Source organism: Chiroxiphia lanceolata, chromosome 1 (genome assembly GCF_009829145.1).
Source record: "Chiroxiphia lanceolata isolate bChiLan1 chromosome 1, bChiLan1.pri, whole genome shotgun sequence".
Classification (NCBI taxonomy): Eukaryota; Metazoa; Chordata; class Aves; order Passeriformes; family Pipridae; genus Chiroxiphia; species Chiroxiphia lanceolata.
The window spans coordinates 122,785,247-122,801,735 of NC_045637.1; the positions used below are offsets into that span (position 1 = coordinate 122,785,247).

General features: G+C 41.9%; 1 protein-coding gene across 14 annotated transcripts in view; it reads right to left on the reverse strand.

The window, feature by feature from the left end:
• MPP6 (membrane palmitoylated protein 6) overlaps positions 1-11,058 on the reverse strand; it is a 59,615-nt gene extending 48,557 nt beyond the window's left edge. For 11 of the 14 annotated variants that reach the window (XM_032685929.1, XM_032685936.1, XM_032685901.1 and 8 more), the window contains exon 1: positions 10,867-11,015. The gene's annotated coding sequence lies outside the window, so the exon portion shown is untranslated. Of the gene's footprint in view, positions 1-10,657; positions 10,680-10,866 lie in introns of those variants that run through there. The other 3 variants (XM_032685874.1, XM_032685825.1, XM_032685815.1) reach the window with 3 other exon arrangements.
• Positions 11,059-16,489: the final 5,431 nt, after the last annotated feature.

Genomic DNA, 16,489 nt, shown 5'->3' on the forward strand with positions numbered 1-16,489 from the left:
ATTGCTAATCCAGAAGTCTTCCCTTTAGTTTATCAGCATAGACATGGAAGTTATCACCTGTTATCAGCACAGACATGTAAGTTAAAAGGGCTCAGTGACCAACCAACCCAAAATTCAAACTATTAAAATGTTATTCCCTTAGTCTCATTACACACACAGTATCTGTCTGTGTTCATTAAAACCCCACACTGAAAGCAGAAGAACCTTTAAAGCCATGCCAGGATCTTGGCCAAAGCTAGGTCCAACCTCACACAGGGTGCCAGCAGCCCTGGAGAGTAGGTGAATATGTAAAGGCATAGAGGCTCCAGTGTTTGGAGGCTAAACATCTATTTCTGCTGTTCCACCTGGACACATTATTAGGCAGAATGGAGCAATGGCCAACCAAAGAACAATCTGTGGGCATCCTGGTCAGTCTGACATGCTTCCGAAACTAATATATGGGTAATCATTAATCTGCTGTAAACTTGCCACCAGCTCTGTTACCGAAACAAGAACTAGCACTGGCTCAATCTTCACAGTAGGCTACAATGATACACGTATCACATCTCAGTTATCAAGCACTTCAGTGAAAACCCATGTCAATTATTTAAAGAAACTAAACAGTAATCCAATCCAAGGATAAGAGTTTCTCATGTTTAATCAAACAGATCTCCAGTGCTCAGTAGCAATTTATGTATGAATACTAGTCCATTAGGAAGTTGAGACTAGTTTTGAAATGGAAGTATCTTGAATAGCAAAAGCACACAACACAAATTACATAAGCAATCCACAAACATAATTTGGTTAAAAAAATCTTCAAGTTAAATATTAGCTGGATTCTGGGAGATTACCTGGGGAAAATGTTATGTATGCTTACTTTGCTTTTATGCTTTCCTAGTCAGCTCACAGATGCTGGGCTTCCTGTCTAGAGACAAGTGCTCTTTTTATATACACACATGCATCTCTACACATATATATAAAATACCATATTTTATTAAAAATTTCCTCCTTTTATTTATGTATACATATATGTATACAGTCATATGCACACATACAAACAAAATAAAATAAACATAATTTTTAAAGGGCATTTAAAGGACTGAACTGCCACTTACAACCGATTACTGCTAACAACCCTGGGTAATACCTTAATGTAGAGCAAGATCACATCAAACAGGAGAAGGGTCCTGATACAAGATCTTTCTTCAGTGCAATATTAGGGAAATGGAATCCTTTGCTTACAGGTAGCCATACCCATAGCTGCTAATCTGTGCCTGGTATTGTAGTTCATCCTCTTGCACTTACACTGGCTCCCTTATGACTTGCAGAAAAGCAGAGAAAGTGTGGCAAGTGTGTTATCTGTTGTTTACAAAGGGATGGACTTTCTGGAGACCTTCAAGTCTTACATCTTTAGCATTATCAGTCATTCTGCTGTCTTAGTTTTCAATCCCCTCTGCAAAGCTACCAGATCTTTTAGGAAGCTGTTAATGTGCAGGCCCAGGGCAATTACATAAGATGTTATTTTAGTCGTGAACAACGCATTAAATTTTGGATTCTGACACTCTTGCAGATTAGCACAATGAAATTATTCACCCGTTTTTGGATAATGATGTCTAGGCACTCAGGGATCATTTTATGCTTCTTTATCCCTATCTGGAAGCTGAATTTAAGGCTATCCAGACACTAAATTTTCTGGCTCCAGCTCCTTCTCATCTAGAGACATCCATGACTTCTGCCGTCTTGAAAATCTGCTCAGAGATAATGTTAACAGGAGCTCCTGATAGACTCTGAATGGTTTCAGAAGTTGTACTGCATGCTGTAAAAAGGAGTTAGATGGACCTTCAGTTCGACCCAATGAGAGGTGTTATTATTTGAAAACCTTCTGTATCAAGAGCACCAAAATACTTTCAGGTTTGCAATGGACTCAGGTGTTATGTAGCTAGGCTGCAGGACAAATCTTGCATTAGTACATAACACTCCCGCACTTTGATACCAGATGCCAACTACAGAACCAAAATGAACTGCCTCTACAGATATCTTGGCTAGCCCTGTATTCAACACAACCAGGAAGTCATGTCCTGAGACCTCAAAACACCAAAGATTTTCTTCTATTTCAAGACAGCACTATATTATCAAACAACGAGGTTCACCTACAAATTCATCTCTGTAGATTTCTCTCATTTAGTGCTTAAGTGTAGTGCTACTTTTTAAACTAAGCAAAATCCACATAGAAACAGGTCATTTATATAAAAGCATTTGCATTTTGGAATTAGTGTCCCACAGGGGTTCACAGTCATCTATCCAGAGATTTGCACTTCCTGCTGAAGTTCATGAAAAAAATGGGAAAAACATTTTCTTGACCGAGTATCTCCCACGACTGACTCTGCTTCTCTGTTTTTTTCATACTGACTGGCTTTCTGTCCTAAGATTTTGTAATAGAGGTAAAAGTAGTAACTTGTTTTATCCATGCAGCTTACTGCCAAACTACTTGAAAGGTTTGCAAATGCAGAACTCTGGAAATACAGATTTAACAAAAACATTGCTTGAGCTAGACTTGTTTAAATGTCACAGCTGAAAGATTTAGTGTGCTTACTCTCTGCTTATTAAGTAAATATTTCCAGTATTTTCAAATTAAGAAACTCTACAACTGAGACTAAATGAGTACAACATAAGCTGTATGAAGCTGAGAAGTAGAGCAGATACCTACCTGAAAGAAATAAAGTTACAGGTAAAAAAAAGTTGATGTTAACTTTTCAAATGCAAGTACTCTTAGCTCTCCCAATCTAGTAATAAGGAAGAATAGCAAGCATTAGAAGTGATCTGAATTTTGAAGTAATTACAGAAAAATAAAACTCAATGTATTAACTCGCCCTGGAGGAAAAACCAGAGTAATCTAATTCAAACTAGTCTATAGCTGTCCAGAGAGATTACCTTCTGGAAGTACAGTAATTATATTTCTAAAGTAAAATCACTTATGCCTAGGGTAGGGAGGCCCAAGGGATTTTATTTTTTTATTATTATTTGAAATGTGTAAAACCCTCACAATGACATACATACTGAGAAAAGAACTTTGAGTACAAAAGTACATATTCTGTATAAGGTCTTTCTTGGTGGTGGCAAACAGATACATGTAACTGGTAAGACTGTATCACACCAGATGTCAAGTAAGAACAGACATACAGTTGCACTTTTCCATATAGTGCCCATACATTCTAAGCTAAGTAGCAGATTGCTCTGGAACGTCTTATAAAAGTACTTCTTGCCAAATTTGTAATTATACTAATTTTTATAACTCTAAAGAAAGAATTCCTATGGGTTTCACTGAAAGCTTCTCTATGTAGATTTTTGCCGGTACCTTACAAACGAGATTACTTTAAAAAGAACACCAAACACTATATTCTTATGAGCTTAAACTTACTTAATGAAGTGTTTTATTTCAACAACTCCAGTTAATAGCAAGACCTAAGAGGACCATTCTGACAGTTTCACTGTGATATAACTGTTTCAAAACAGTTTGGTAGCTTTATGGAGAAATAAGGTGTGTGGTCAAACAAGGCCTAACCTTATGCCTTGTCTAAAAAAACACCTCTACTAGGAGCCAGAAGCTCAAGTTTTGAACAGTTAAAAAGAAACAAAGCAAAACAGTACTAGAAACTTGAAATCATCCATGAAACATCTATGAAATCTTGGAAATCTCAAATTACTTACGACAATACACCTTGAGACCTTCCACTTTATTAGGAGTCCAGCTGCTGAATAGTCCGCCCTTCTCTTTTCCATTTCCTACTCATTAGTACCGATGAAGTTCTTCCTTCAGAAAGTCCCTGCTGTGTTTCTGACCAGCATGGGATCTGACCTAAGACTGAGAACTGTATGGTAAACTTGGTAAGAACTACACATTTCATTCTGCTGCTGCCTAGTTAGTCCGTGCTGTTCGCAGAGTTATTTGCCAAGATCTGACAGTTAAATGTGCACGCTTCAATTCATAGCTAATAAATTCCATTCAGCAGTAAACTTGTGCATGCAGCACAAGTGGTCCCAGCAAAGAGACTGCACCAGTTTCTTCAACTAATAGATTACTGGATAGGAGTCACTTCTTGATCCAACTACCAGAGCAAGCCTTCTAACTGCATCACGTTCTGGCTACAGCAGATTTTTTTTTTTTAAAATGCATTTATCTACTTATTTGTTAAGAAGCCACGGCTTATTTATCAGTGTAATCAGTTAAGCAAGCAGGCACCCGCACAACCGGAGCTTGCTTCTGTCACTCACACAGAGCAGTGGCTCCGGCAGCCCCGGGCGCGTCCCGGCGCCGCTGTCCCAGTGTGGACACTGGAGGGCGCGCTCGAGCCACCTTTCTGAGGAGACCCGGAGCGTTCGGGCTCCACACTTGGAAATCACTAAATAAAAAACACCTTTCTGCACCTTTTAACAACATCCAAATCCTCTTACCCTTCTCACCAGTGTACACACCCCGTTATTCTCCCATCCCAACAGCAAGATTTCTAACAATGCCTGGACCCCTAAGATCTACCTCTTGGGAAATAAGCAGGGGAATGGTGGTGGAGGTGCAGACAGACAGATGGATGGACAGATTTTTTCCTATTGAATTATGTGTCAAACTCAAGGGACAATTCGACTGCCAACTCTTCAACGCTCTCCAACTCCTTTCCCACCCTTTCTCTTACTGCATTTATGGCCTGTCCTCAAAACTGTTCAAACATTTTTCCCTTCTACCAATGGGAACATGAAGCGGATGTGATCCCCGCAGGCAGCAGCAGAATGATGAGGATTCAGAACCATCAGAGTAACTCAAGCACAATCATTACTTCTGTGTGACCAGCTAATTTTACAGAAGTGCTGTTTAAAACCCAGCAACACTGGTTACCAGTTTATCTTGCTTCCCAAAGCACAGCGACTCAAAGGTAGTCCGTTCATTTAAATCCCCTTGAGCCACGACACCTCTAAGATTATCACAGAGCTAACGATGGACAACTCCTCTCACACAACAAGCTCATGCTAAGGTTAAATTTTATCCATGCAGCAAGTGGGCCACTGCATAGAAAGCTATAAAAGAACGAAACAAAAATCACAGAGCCAGCCCCAGTATCACCAGAGTTTCACTTCATAAATAAGCCTCACTTGAACCCTGCTTTAAATACCACATGTAGCAGTGTACACACAGAGTTTGTCCTCTGAGGGAAGATCACATATGACAAATGCCAGCTACATCAAGCAATACGCTTCTGGAAGTTGTTTAAATAGTGCAAATATTAAATCTATATAAAGCAGCTGCACTGGTCAGAAGTGACCAAATCAAGCCCTGCTCATCCCATTTGGTTGTTGCATACCCAATCCAGTGTAAGCAGCAAAGCCGTACCAGTAGATCTGGGAAGCACAGCTGTCTGCCTGATTTGAATTCAGATGACTGCCTTACCATGGCACGCTCCATGAACATGAAGTTTCACTTACTGACTTCTCCCTGCCCTCATGTTCTTTACCAAGAATGCGTAAACTGAACTTTAAATTGTTAATTACAGCTCCTTCTAGTGACCCGAAAAATGCATGTGAAGCTGTAAGCAGCAGTATGACTATGGCAAACTTAGTATTGTTCAAGCAATTTCTGTCCAGCAACACTGTGCTTTGCTACAGAACAACAGCTCACAATACAGTACGCCAGAAGTGCTTGGAAAGGAGAAATAAAACTTTTCCCTCACTTCATTCACTAGACTACGGTTTGCCTTCCCACTTTCAGAACTTCTGCTGCATAAGCAGTTTCATCTTGCCAAAAAGACTCCTGTAAACTTCAAACAGAGGATCAGGAAAGGTATGGGGTGGAATTCTAACAAGATACGTAAAGGCTGACTTACCAATTGGCCCACTGACTTGTTAAAAAATAAATCAATGTCACATAAAAAGTTGCTGACATGTTTTACACACAAAACCTCTCACATGATACCTGCATGCAGATCCCTGAACAACTAATGAATGAACATGGAATCAAATACTTAAAAAAAAAAAAATTATCAAGGAATGGAATAACAGTCAGAATGGCTGATGCATTTTTCTTTTATTCCCCTGCTGATTTACTTGAGTGCTCCCTACATTGCACTACTAGTCTTACAAACCAAACTTTACCCAATCATTTTACCCTCAGTCTCATTTACCCTCAATCTATTTTTCCCCATCCCATGTTCAGACGTTTAAAAAGGTATCACTTTAACTTTTCATTCATGCACATATGACCATTGGGTGGAGATAAGGTTTTAATTAGAAAATTAAAACCAAACTATTGGAGTAGACACTTTCTACAAAAACAGTATTTGAATGCCAACACTACTTCACTAAAAGAGGATCAAATGGACTATCTTAAAAATTTAAATTTTTTCTTATGTTCTAATTTTCATTATTTCAACAGTCTTGACAAAATGTTTGCAATAAAAAAGTAAAAGCTTAAGCTTACTTGAAATCAACAGTTGTGTTTCCATCTACTGGAAAAATGAATTTAACTGAAACAGTAATTTGAAACTTTGGGATTTGGGTAAGTAAAAGAGCAATGATTTTTGTGTAAGATGCGAAGACTTTGCGTGTGACGTGTCATCACGTGTCATGTCCCAAGCACAAGTCTGCAGAAACCACTGCCATTCCCTGCAGTTCGCACAGATTTCACAAAGTCCCTGCTCTCAAACAGTTGCCTGTCAGAATGCAAAACTAATTAACACTCCTAAAAAACATGTATAAGTAATTTCTTAAATAATATTTTTTGCTAGTAAATCTGAAATGTCATCTTATTTCAGTATCTTGCTGATTTCCACTATCCCTTCATGAGACCTGGACACTAACATTAGAACAAGTTCTTTAAATAACTGATGTGCAAAACCCACAGAATGGTTGCTAATATGAAGCATTCTCAGTACGTAACACCTTTTTTCCTTTAAGCTAGAGACCTTGAAAATAATTAAACACGATGGTAAAAGTAGAGAACCTCCCACTTTTAAGTTTTTATTATTGAACACATGTTGTGAAATGGCTATAGCTTTAAAAGACTCTAATTAACCAAAAATAAGAATGTAAATGTTTTGATATGGAAAAACACCTCTCCCTAACCTCTCCTTTCTCTTTTTTTATCTCCATTATTCTTGTAAGAATGACATCAGCCATAACCACACAATTCAGTCTTGCTTTATTCTGAAAAAAACGCAATTTTAAGCCACAGCATAGCACATTACCATCACCATGCTTTTTTGTACTACAGTTTTGCTGTAGTATAACCTGAGATCCATCTGGAAATGGTTATAGTGACCATGGGCTCAGATAAGCCTTCTAACAGCATTTGTGACCAGCACACCTGTATTTCAGCCTGTCTCTCACATGTCAGCCTGAATTAAACTCACCCTTTTCCAGGACCTTCTATGAGCTGCTTCTCTCATCATGGACAGTACAACCACTTTCCCACTAACAGACTCACTCCTAATCCTACCATCATATTCTACTTCGTACTTTGTATGGGACAAATAAGTCCAGTGGTGTCTGTACCCCTCCAGTTGCAAGATGCTTCTAAAAAGTCAAGTTTTCACCACATGAGCCAGGCCAACCCATTACAGTTTTTATCCATTTTTACCTCAAACACAAAACACAACAGGGCATTTTATTTAAACTTGTGAGTTCTTTACCTTTCGAATCTTGAAACACTATAATTCATTTCACATCTGTATGGAGAGAGCAACACCTAAATTACAACCACAAACACTATCACAATCCTAAGGGCATACCTGTCTCTTAAGTAAAAGGAACATCCTCCCCCTTTTTCTACAGCATAAAGACTCCCTGATCTAGAGATCAGTGTCCTGCAGGGAGCATCAAAGGGCAGTAACAGTCCCACCAAATGATAACTTTAAATCACCTATAACTATAGCAGAAAGCATGGGTTTAAAGCAGGACACTGAACTTTTATAAAATTGCACTCAAACTGTAAGTAATTTCTACAAACAAATGCATTTAGAATAACAGAATGATTCAGGGACTGAGACACTGTACAAAGACACACTAAAGAGTCTTTTTCTTGTCACTGTGGTACTATAAAGTTTTCTCCAGATCACTGACCTTTTTTTCTGTGTTTAGAAATACCCAACACAAGGACCTAATACCAAGCTGGAGCTTGATGCTGGCCAAAGACACACAGTGTTTGAGGATAATGTTCTGATCACATTCTTAACAGCTCAATATTAAGCCAAATTATTTTGTAGATTACTTGGGTTTCCTGCTCTTACTACGATTAAACCTCAAATAGAAGTGCCAAAACTAGTAAGTCATATTGCCAAGATTTCTGTTCCTTTCTACCTCCTTGAGGTTTGCATATACAAGAATTCACAAAAAGAAAAAAAAGATGATATTAAAATTTTATGCTTTCAATAAGAAAGGTCCTAAAAGTCAGGGTTCCTGCAGACATTCATCCTCTCTATTAGCCTTCACTAAGACTCCTTCAGTTAGCCGGGCATGTTTTCATTACTTTCTTTCTTATTTTTCCTTAATTAAAAACAAACAAACAAACAAACAAACAAAAAACCACCCCAAACCAAAACAACAAACCCACGATTTAAGTTAATAGCTTCCATTATTTTTTAAAGAAAAAAAAAAGGCACAAGAGGTAGTTCAATAAAGGTCCAATGAACTTATGTTGCAACAGTTTTACAATCATTTTAGAGAGTCTCGGTATGCAGTTAGCCCACTAATACAGCAGCAAAACAGACACCATTTCACAGAGCTAGTACAGTATTTTGTCAATAATTTCCATATTAATTAGTTCTTGACAAGACAGGTTGAAAAAGTGAAAGAGCAGTGATGCATAGGATCTAAAACAAATTCAGAATTCACTCAGAATTCAAAAAAGCTGAATATACACACTTTGGTTAGATGTCAAAGATTCCATTAAGACAGAAAGAAAAGAAAAGAAACAAAAAAGCTCCAAAACCTCAATAATAAAATAAAAACCTAACAATGCTAGAGGCCATACCTCAGTACTGCAGATTTTTCACAGCAAGATGGAAGTCAGGTACCCTATATAGCGCAACACTTTGAAAACAAATTAAGGAGAGCAAGATCATCAATTCCAAACATTTCAATGGAGGGAAGACGAAATGAAAGATATTTCTGAAGGGTCCTTTAAAAATCACATTTAAATAAGCTCAAACTAGACTCCAATTATCAGCACTTTATGTAAATGAGAATTTTGTCTATATCCTTTTGAAGAAGAATTTTTTGGCAGATGTTGTATGGTCCAGCCATATTCAAAGTGTTAAAAGCCAACTACCTCAGTAGAAAAAAAGGGAAACATTATGATGCTGGTGTCAAACCAACCAGTTCAACAGACACTATCTGTTCAGAAGCAGCATGCTAAGATTTCAGAGCCTCCTCTAGTCCGACATCTATTTATAGCTGCCCAGCCTCTCTACAATTTCTCACAGCCTCTCCTCCTCTCAAAGCCAAGTGGGAGAAGTTTAATGGATATAATGCTGGGCCTTGTGCTGCAAGATGGCCAGATCTGCAACTCTCCTCCAGCGAACCCACGTGCGTGAAGACCAGGGGTTATGAGATGAGGTTGATTTAACCTACACTGCAGCCAAATACATGGCACAAACCTTCCCTGTCTGCTTTAGGAACACTCATTTTTTCTCTGCCAGCATGTTGACGGTAATGAACCACATCAGCATCAGAGCCTCAGCAAAACACACCTGCCTTCTTCCTCCTCACCACCGAGCAACAGCCCAAGCCAGCTTGCAAGCCCAGACAGAAGCTATCCAAGTAAGCTTTGACCCCCGGACAGCAGCAATGTCAACCAAGCACCCTCCCACTTATAAAGCTACTCCTGTACGCTGCACCTTCCTCAAAGAAACTCGGAGGCTGTTGGCGTGCAGTCTCTACCACTCAGCCATGCACGTCTTTTTAAAGCACTGATCTAGACCGGCTCTCCTTCACCTCCATCAGATGTAACATCGCGGAAGGGGTGCAGATATTTTCCTGCATATGGAACACAACGCCACAGGCTGAACTCCGCTACAAGCTCCGCACATCCATCCCTGGTGCCTTCTCTCCTACCGCCTACATCCACTTGCCTGTAGTACTCGTACAGCGACCGAGGAGGTGACAGCACTGCTGGAAACTCCTGCCCACCCGATCACAACCACATTTTCGTCCCTTTCCCCAGTCAGAAGCAGACGGAAGGGGAGGGCTGACTTCCTCGGGAGGAAAATAGGCAGGGAAAGGCCGGGGCAGAGATCAAGAGAGGAAGAATCACCCCAAAGGGAGAGGAGATAATCCCCGAGAGGCGAGGCTGCGGAGGAGCCTAAGCAGGGAGTGAGGGACAGGGACAGCGAACCGGGGGGGATAATCCTGCAGAGAAGGGGGGAGATAATCCCCTCGGAGGGGGGGAGGCGGAGGATCCCGGGGAGGGAGGGGCGGGAAACCTGATAATCTCCAGGAGGAGAGAAAATACCGGGAAAGGGGGTGGGGGAAGGAGGGTAGGCGGGTGGATAAGCGGCAGATGAAGCGCGAGTCTCCCGGGGACGCATCCGGAGGCGGGAGGAGGAGGGTTAATCCTCGTTCTGGGGGCAAAAATCCCTCTTCCCGGACTCTGGCGCTGCCATGTTCGCTCCCCTGCAGGCCCGCCCGACCCCGCTACCTGCGGGCGGCTCTTCCCCCTCACGCCACACGAACACGGGGCGCCTCCGCTCCCGCCGCCGGGACGAGCGGCTCGGCCAGGATGGCTGCGGGACCCCGCCTCCCACCACCATTTCCCCGCCGGCTCGGAGGGAGGGGAGAAGAGCGTGGACCAACCCTCCCTCCCCCCCCCCGCGCACACGCGACCTCCCCGCCGGTACGGGGACTCACCGGCCGGCACCGACTCCCGCCGCTCCTCGTTCCCTCCTCCCTCAGCGGGCGCCGCTCGGCCCCATGGATTATCCCTGGCGCGCGGGTCTCCCGGAGGGACGGCGCGAGCTGGAGGTGCCTCCGCAGCCGCTCTGCGCCCGCCTCGGCGCGCGCCGCCGGCGTGGCTGTGGCACGCGCTCCCGCCGCCGCTCCTCCTCCCCCGCCCACCACCGGCGAGCGCGCGCGCGGCCTCCGCGGCGGTAGCGCGCGAGCGCCTCCCGTTCACACACACCCCCCACACCACCGCTCCAGCCACCTCCCGGAGGGAGCGCGCGCGCCTCTACTCGGCCCCCACCTCCGTGTGTGTGTGTGTGTGTGTGAGAGTGTGTGTGTGTGTGTGAGTGTGCGGGAGCGAGGGGGGCTGGGGGCGGGAGGGGTCGGCCCGTGTGAGAGTGCGTGTCACTGTGCGTGAGAGAGCGCGCGCGCGCGCGTGTGACAGAGCCTGTGTGAGTGTGCCGGGGGCTGAGGGCGAGAGGGGTCAGCGCGTGTGAGCGCGCGACTGTGTGACTGCGCGTGTCACTGTGCCTGTGTGAGGGCGTGTCTGTGAGGCGGCACGTGTGGGCGTGTCGGGGACGGCGCGGGGCCGTGTGAGGGGACGCGTGTTCGTGTAAAAGCACAGGCGTGTTCGTGTAAAAGCAGACGCGTGTTCGTGTAAAAGCACAGGCGTGTGAGGGCCACCGTGTTTGCTGACGGGGAGCGTTGGCGAGAGACAGAGCGAGGGTGTGAGAGCGTGTCCGTGTCCCCAGGGCGCGGAGCGCAGGCGCTCCCGGACGGGGCTCGGGCTTTGCCCGGGCTGGTTCGGACTCTCCTCGGTCCGAGTCCGGAGGGGACGCGCTGGCGTGACACGTGGCGCTGCCTGATCAGTCACCGAGTGCGAGAAACACTGGCAGAGAAGTCACGTATTTCAGAGGGGAAAGGGGAGGCGGGTAGTTTCCCCTGATGCCAATAACCTGCAAGACCACTGAGATGGAAGCAACACCGAAAAAAAACGATTTTCCCGCACTTCTGCTCACTGTTTGCTTTAAACAATTCGTTTGCTTTGAACAGCGATAATAGAGTAGCTTTCACTTTTTGCTTCTACAGAGGCTCTCACCTTTGGATACTCTTGGACTTCGGGAAATTTGGGTTGCACTCGGTCAGTCCTGTATGAAAAATTCTCCCGAGCTAGAGGTGGATTTTTTTTTGGTTTTTACCTAAGGGTAAAATTTGCCCCAGAAAAGAAAATGTTTATATCCAAAACAACTCTTCATTCTTCAGCTTGTTTTGGTTCACTTTTTTCCTTCTCATACAGACTTTCCTGACATTTTTTGAATCCAAGTGTACAGTTTGGCTGCAATCTGCTTGATTTTGCTGTTTTAAGAACACCTGATAGCCTGGTGTGACATGGTAACCCTTCATAACAAGCAGTCTGCAATTCACACTGGCTTTTCCTTTGGGAGCCATTGGGGAAAAGGGAAAGCCAGAGCTATGTGGGGGCAGAGTTTGAACAGAAAATCCCACAGTTACCAATTTTCATTCTAATGGGTTCAGATTGTGCTTTCCTACCAGATAACAAATAAGCTGATTTCTATGCAACCAAAGATATGAAAAAAAGCAACCTATATATATGATGGGCATAATTACAGAAACTGTGGAACAGCAGTCAGCAGGTGAAAAACCTTTCTCAGATTGACCAATAAAGTTGCATCAAGTAAATAAGATGTTGTGGACCTCATCTTAGGAAACCAGCATGTAAAATTCCTTCAGGAATCATTTTTACTTACTCTTAAAATTACAGTAGCTACCCTGTGCTGAGAGCTTCACAAGCATGTGAAATTATGCATCCCCAGGTCCAAAGAGCTTACAGCCCTCCTGCAATTTCTCAGTTAAAAAGTCCAAATTGAACATATTTTTGGTAATTTGCTTCACAAGCAGTTATCTTTTCCTTATCAAACTGAAAGGAAACTTAAAATGGCATGAGGAATTCTAAGCTACAAAATTACCTCCACCACCATTTCGGTGTTTGAACCCCTGCAGCTACAATGGAAAAACTGACAGGCATAGAAAATCTTCACTCCCCCAAAAATAACTCCACATCATTCTCTCTCCTTTGCCCCTTGCTTATTTTTTGTGGTGTTCTAATGGAAAATCTTTTGAACCAGAGCCACAAAAGGCATAAATGTCATCTCCTCCTGTATTTCACAACTCAACATTTTGTCGACTTCTTCTCTTACAGTCCCCGCATTTGTGGAGACTGAACAGTATTTTATTATGGAAAAAGGGTTGTAGCAATTTATGCTGACATCTTTCATGATATCCTGACTTTACCTTCACGACCTATGAAAGAAAATTGCTTCACTGCAAAACTTAGAGGTTCCTTATTACAGTGCTACTTAAAGCTTGAATCCAAACCTGTGAAACATGAGAGCCTGTTTTTGCCTGTAACGGAAATATCTAAACACGGAGTATTTTGACTGCTCCACAGCCCTTTGAACACCTTTCATCCTGGCCTCCACAGCTGCTGTTTGGCTATTAAACCCCTCTAGATAATGTGTCCCAAATGCTCACACACCACATTTTGCCCACTGTTTAATACATTTGACCCATTAGGGTCAAGAAGGAATTAGGGATGTATTGTTTCGGAGAAGAATTTAGAATTTGATGTTCACCCTCCGGCAGCAATTATCATATCCTTTTGGCTCTTTACTACTTACATTCAAATGCTGCTCATAGCAGAAATCCGCCGTTGAAGGATGGTCCTTAGGACCCTGCTGGTCCTGTTCAATCTGATGGCTTTGTGCCATTCCCGCAGTGCAAAAATGACTGTAAATCTCTTTTATCCATTTAATGGGCAATTACTGCACTTCAGCCAAACCTCACCCTATTCCCAGTTTAGGGCAGAAAAGATGGGGACCCGGCCAGGGCTGACTTATGTCCCTGCAATGTCTGGCTAGGGACCATGGTCAGCTAGGCATAAGTTAGAATAGTGCCAAAACCGAGTTGCTTTATGCCAGGGATTATCTCAGTCTCTGTCAAACCACAGGATTCAGGGACCATAAAGTCTGTATGGTAGGGCAGCTCCTACCCTCATAATTTTGGACTAATTGATTAGCATTCACTAGGACTGGAGTTTATGACTCTACAGAGCTTTGAACTCTGCCTTTGATGATACAGATCTCACTGAAGCAAAGGGTTTCTTTTACTATGAAGTCTGCTACTCCTTTTTGTAAAACTGCAGGGACCAGAGTGGCTAATGTTGTGATAGTTCCGTGCTGATGCTGCAAGTAACAAAGTAGAGGTCTTTATCCAGGGTCTTTTAGTTTTGCTGGGGCTCCCACCCTGATATTAGAGTAGTTAGGGGAGCAGACACTCCAGTATACAGAATGTGAGAAGGAGGACGATGTGGTTTTCAGTCCACTTACAGTTCTGGATGTACACATGAAAAAGAAAACCTGTAATCACTACCAGCACTGCCACAATAGTGGAGAAATCATCTGCTGCCTAGTGTCAACTATGCCAAAATTTTTGTCTCATGCTCTGCGGAACTCTGGGTCTGAATTCTGAATTCTCTGTCACTGCTCCAATGAAAATTTTAACGATGAAATAAACAGATGTACCCAAAGAAGAACTTCTTCTTTTAAGTTAGTTACCCTTTTCACATCTAGTTATTGTGGCAAAGTGTTGTTGAGCACTTAGAGCGAAAGATTTTGAGACACTGTATATTTTTTAAGGAAGTTTTAGACTGATTGGTGGCATACTCAGCAAGTCCAGTGTTCTGTGTACTTTCATTAACCAATGTCTAGCTTGGATCAGTTGTTATTATCAGTTTTAAGACAGTTGGAATTCTAGACTACTTCTTTATTTGATAACCCCTAAAATACGCTTTCTTCGCGACCCAATAAATTAAGACAATAAAGTATCAGCTTCTTTGATGTGTTTATCACCCTTTGGGAATCTTACGATGTTTATGTATCCACTGGCACACCATCCAAGATATTTTTTATTAAGTTCTTTGTGCCAAAGAAATGAACCACGGGATTTTTAATTATTATTATTACTTTTATTTATTTTTGGTATACAGTTTGATTACATGTCTGTACATAAGACATCATGGAAGATTTTAAAAAAAGATCCAGTAAATGCAGCAAAATCTCTAAGAAGTAACACAATTTTCCAAAGTATCTCAGAGGAACTCATTAAAAGATCATGTAGATGATTACAAATATTGATAGTAAAATAAAACCAGTTTTCTTTTAGGGGTGGGTTATCAAAACAACAATAATTAGGAGAATGTTGATTTACATGTAAAAGTAACATGAAAGAATAAAATGAAACAGCACCTATACAGTTAAAAGGCTATATGTCTAATTCCTGTGCTATTTTCATCACTGAGTTCTGTTTGCAAGTGGAATTCAACTCCACAGGAGGAGATAATGAAGACAAATAGTATGGCTTTATTTTTAAAAGGGGTGGATAATTTCATGGCAGCTTACAACATTGGTAACTGGGCAAGCTAAGATAATAAGGCTAATCAAATCTCATGCTTCATAGCACTAGTTCCCTGCGGGGTCAGGAAAAATCTTTCCACTGTATACAGCACTATGCAATTAGCAAGGTTATTATTGGGAAGAAGAGGTACAACCTTCTAAAGAAACCAGCTTTTGCTGTTATTAAAGAACAGAGGCTGTACTTGATCAGACAGAGAAAAGAACACTATTTTCTTGTGCCACTTCTGCTCCTCTAAACTGTCAGAATTTTAGAATTACAATTCTCATGTTTGTTAAAAAAAAAAAAAAATCCCCTGAACATGATTACCTAAGTGCATTACTGTCTGAAATCTATCAAAAATTCCTCCACCTGAGACTGGTATTCCAGTTCAAAAATAGTTGTCACTGACTACACATGGGAATCGCATCGATTAAGATGTTGCAGGTTGCAAGTGCACATTTCCTTCTGGTTAGGTCAGTAATGTTACAGAATTTGCATCTTAGTAGCGGTTTAGGCAGGAAGACACAGCCCCAAATGATGATGAGCTTTTAGCTAGGAGTTGAAATGACATGTATTTGGAATATTTAGTTTGGGAAGTACTGTTGATTTTCTTTAATTGCCTGAACATATTGTTGTAGGTGTTTTGTGTGTATACTTATATTTTATTTTCCATCAGTGTGTGCATCAGGGAAATTATATTAGCTGCAACTGAAAATATTTAGCTATTTTTCTGCAAAATTTATGTTATTTATGTGAATGTGATACTTTTTATGAGTTGGTGGGGTTTTTTCTTAGGAGGCAGAGGAAGCACAACAGCAGAATTCTTTGTAAACCAATATTATGAAAACAATTCTGTTTCCATGAGCTATACCTCAAACGAAAGAACTGTCATTACCCTGACCCGTATCTCAAATATATTTATTTTAAAAGTACTAACTATTTTCAGGTGGCCTATACTTTTCCCCTTTGCCCAGCCTATGTGCGTTCTCAACTCTCAGCCCACATTCAGAGCACAGAAAAAGTCCACCAAAACATAACTTCACTGGCATCTTGAAACTTGGGTTACATGACAAGAAAATCTGAAAACATAAGAGAAGGTTACACAAAGACAATTTCA